The sequence below is a fragment of the Eutrema salsugineum genome, unplaced genomic scaffold, assembly GCF_000478725.1.
Source record: "Eutrema salsugineum unplaced genomic scaffold, Eutsalg1_0 scaffold_1, whole genome shotgun sequence".
Classification (NCBI taxonomy): Eukaryota; Viridiplantae; Streptophyta; class Magnoliopsida; order Brassicales; family Brassicaceae; genus Eutrema; species Eutrema salsugineum.
Genome location: NW_006256909.1, coordinates 15,127,270 through 15,131,873, shown reverse-complemented (window position 1 = coordinate 15,131,873; position 4,604 = coordinate 15,127,270). Strand labels below are relative to the sequence as shown.

General features: G+C 26.7%; 1 pseudogene; it reads left to right on the top strand.

Annotated features, from left to right (window-relative positions):
* The first annotated feature begins 2,851 nt into the window (after window positions 1–2,851).
* On the top strand, window positions 2,852–3,297 carry LOC112082055 (annotated as a pseudogene).
* Window positions 3,298–4,604: the final 1,307 nt, after the last annotated feature.

The window sequence follows — 4,604 nt, the reverse complement described above, 5'->3', positions numbered from 1 at the left end:
CAATAAGCAGAAAAACAAGGTTTTTTTTTTCTATTCCATCATTAATTTTGTAAATTATTTTTTTTCAGAGAGAAGAGGAGGAGAGAAAGATGGAGTCGAAGAGGAAGGAGTAAAGGAAGGAGAAGAGAGAGAAATGAATTAATGGAGAGAAAAAAATAAATAAATAAATAATAGAAGATAAGGAGTAGAAAGTAATTTTGTTTCTCTGAATACTATTGAAAATGTGTTAGAATTGGTCAAGTTAATTATGTAGTTATCTGTTAGTACTTATTAATATTACTCTTTCTTCTTTTTCAGTAATTGCACAGAATGCCAACAAAAACTTATGAAATTAACTGACACAAATTTTATACTGTGCACTCACCTCTGTTCATCACCAAAAGACCAATAAACCTCTACACCAATTTCGTGTATAACTACAAGTTTGGGATCCACAGAAACTTGTGTGTGTCAGATTTACCGACAGCAATATCTAAAGTGTAAATTTCTTATCGAGGAGTAAATTAGATTTAGTATTGCTTAAAACCTTGTTGTTATCTGTTATCTGAGTTAGTCTCTCTCATTCAAGATACAAAACAATCATTGTTACTTTCAACATTTCGTTAACAGAGTTCACTAGAGTTTGTTAGTAACATTATATACAAAGGTTGTAATTTAATTTTAGATACTCATCCATCTGTTGTTTTAATTGACAGTTAACATTTGCAGTTAGCTCGTTATCCAAGTTACCTGCTAACATCGGAAAAACAGTTCAGCTTATCTTCAATACAAAACATTTTCATACCTCATTACATACACTTAATAAATAATTTATTTTTAGATACTCACCTATTTGTTGTTTTAGTTCACAGTTAACACTTGCAGTTAGCTCGTTATCCAAGTTACCAGCTAACATCGGGATAACAATTCAGGTTATCTTCAATACAAAATATTTTTACACCTCATTATATACACTTTATAAAACAAAACAGGCATGTGTTTCCATTCTTAATCAGGTAATGCAATTCAGGTTGCTACAAATATTGGAGCCTCACCCATCTGTTTATGGGGTTGACAGCTAACATTAAGAGTTGCATCGATATCTGAGTTACCTAATAACAACAACATAAAAATATCAGTTAATTTTCCAAGAATACAAATATTATCCACACTTACGGAAACACAGATTCGAGAGGTATATTACCTAATAATTTCTTATATATTCCATATCCACCCTCCAGAAGGGATAGTAAAGCCCGTTTTATCTGTGTTTAGAAGATAACACTTCTGGTTATTCAGACAACATAAGTATCTCCATTAATATAGAAAATAATGTTTTATGGATGTATACCTTTTTTATGTTAACAGAAATAGTTAACAGATAATCGTAAGATATTATTTTGTTTAATACACGAACGAGATTAAAACGCTAGGTGGTGATGAATTTACTTAGTATATATTATATATTTTTATTTTTTGTTGAGAAGTCAAAAATACAATAAAAGATGTCTGCAGAAATTTTCTCTTGTAGGTGTAGGGGTATTTTAGTCTACAATCCTTATACAAAATTGTATATACTTAATTTTAAACTATCGTTTCCCATTTTCTCAATTACTGAATCATCTATGGGTATACACCCATTTAACTCCTTGTTTTTTTCTTAATAGGAATTTGGTTATGACGTTTATTAATTTATATGAAATTAGATGATTAGTTTTGACTAATGAATTTTATAGAAATCAATATGACTATAGATAGAGTTGTCAAAGCAGACTAAACTATTTAGTTAACTTTTTGTAGTGGATTAAAGTGAACCTACAAAAAGCTATAATCTTGAAAACATCAATTCTAGTCTGTACTGTTTTAGGATTATGAATTTTGTGGTCAGTCCATGAGATATCACCAAGTACATTTTTTAATTTTGATCCAAAAACAACCACTTTTTTGAACTATTTAAAAGATCAATAAAAAAATAAATAGGAAAACACCAAAAAAATTCCCTTCTCTCCCCATTCTCAACTATACACTTTCACGCAAAAAAAAACTCCAACATATATATTCATCATCCAGAAAAATTTATAATTTTTATTTAAATCAAATTGTTTTAATCCTCAACTTATGTTGACCAATCTGTTTTAGTCACAATATTGTCAGCATTTAATTTTGACTAATGTTGATATGAAAATGGTTGTTTGATCAACAGAAATTTAAGTTATTTGACTAAAACAAAAACAAAAAACTAATTCTTTTTGTTATTTCCTACAAAGAAATAATTTTACTATTTGTGGAACCCCACTTGGTCCAATGGTTGACCAATGGTTAATTAATGCTTATACACTAAGAGATTGAGTTTAAATCCCAGAACATGCAGTTTATTATTAAATGAAAATTAATGAAGACATGTTTAGATGATTTAATAGTTCTTATAATTTGTAACAAAATATAGATCAAATGTTAAAAAAATGAAATGACTATTTGAATGATTTTATTTATTTTATTTATATTCCTAACATTAATCAAATGAAATATTCAAAATTTAAAATCAATAATAAAATGATTCAAACATGTTTTTATTTAAAGAATCGATACATATAGAATTCCGTACACAGAATCTAAACTATATATATATATATATATATATATAGTTGAAAAGATTTGAATTTTTATTTTATTAAAAGCTATACACAGAAACATATTTATTTAAAAGATATATACAGAAACATATTTTTATTTCTTCAAGTAGCTTCCATATATAAGAAAATTCTAATTCTAATACAAAATTTTGTTTATTTATTTACAGAAACAAAGATATCAGCTCTACAGAATTCTAATCTACGACTACAAAACCAATTTTTTTTTTATGCTTTCAAAAATGAAACCAAAACAAACTAAATTTTTGCTTTTCTTGTTAGCCCTAATCTTAACATCGATGTTCCAGCCGTCAGAAGAAGCTTAGCCGAAGTCAACCTTATGTTCGGATGTAACGGCGTTACTTAATGTGCCAGGATGTCTTGATGCAGTGAGATTAGCAGCGGACAAAGATATCAGTGGTTATCAAAAGATTATTGCGAAGCAGTGAAAACACTCCCCGATTGCCTTTTGATTGTCTATTCTGATAAAGCTTATAATACTGAAATCTTCAAAAGCATTTGTGTTCAAAAGTTTCCTAGAGTAATTGTATTTATGATTTTCCAGAAAACAAAAATGAATAAAATTTACTTATTTTTTTTCATTTGAGTCTATTCTTCTTATGTCTCATTTTCATCTTGTTTATTTTGTCTTAAGGGCTGTGATCTTCTATATGTCAATTTGTATTGACTTCGTATCATGTTTCATATATTTTAAAGGGTGAATAAAGAATATTAAGTTTTTTGAAAAATAGATCTATGATCCATAATGAATAATTCTTAGGTTCATAGTGAACCCATTTATTCATTCCCTTTTATTTTAACCAATAAATATGTGACATCTAATATTTATATTTTAACATTTTCTAATGGAGAAAAACTAAACTCTAAATTGGAAATAGTGAACCAAGCATATATTTAATTTTATTTTAAATTTATTTTGGATAAACAAGTATTTTTACATAATTTTTTGTGCTATTTTCAGAATTTTAGATTTAGGGTGTTAAGTTTGAAAAAAAAAATATATGTTATTTTAGGATATTCATCAATTAAAAATTAAAATAAATAAATAAAATATTAAGCTTTTTGTTTTAGTTAAGATTTAGGGTTGGGTTTCATTTATTTTATTCTTAATTATTTTTTTTTATTTTTTTTTTAATTTGATTTTTGTATTTTGTATTTCTATATTTAAATGTAATATTAGATATCACATTCTTATTGGTTAAAATAAGAAAAGATGAATAAAGTGATGCACCTCTAGGGGTGAACCCAAGAATTTTTTCATCCATAACCATTCTATATCCATGATTCTTAATAATACATCATATACGAGTGTTGGTAAGTGAAAGGAATAAATGATGAACTAAAAAACATAAATTGAATTAGATTTTTTCCCAATAATTGTAAAGTAACAATTTCTAGATAATTATATATAGTTTTTGTTGGTTGTTGATGTCAATTTTTCTTTTCAGAAATGTGTTATCAAGAATGAATAATAAAAGTTATCAAGAAAATCAAAAGTATAAGTTAACTGGTCTGTACCAGGAAAAGATTGATATATTTGTTTTTTAGTATTTTTGTAAATTTATTGGTAAAGAATATGGTCCACACCATAATCTTCTTCGTCCTCTTATTAGCGTATGAAAAATAGTTAAACTTATCAAAAGCTCAAAATATATGAACATCATAAAAAAATAACAATGTTAAATTTACATTTTTGTAATTCTGTAAAAATAGAGCTCTCAACTCCTAAAGGTGCCATGCACAGGCTATAACTCTTTAGTAAGTAATATCTGATCATAAGTTATATGTGTGATATATCGATAAAGACCGAATCTGAATTATATATTTATTAACACAATCTTCCACCGTATCCAATACATGCAATCCCATTCACATTCTTGAAGGCAAACAAATCAATATGATTTTTATATGCTTTCCTCTTATTCATCTAATTCATCGAATCTCTAGTTAAGATTGATTATAAGATAATAATGG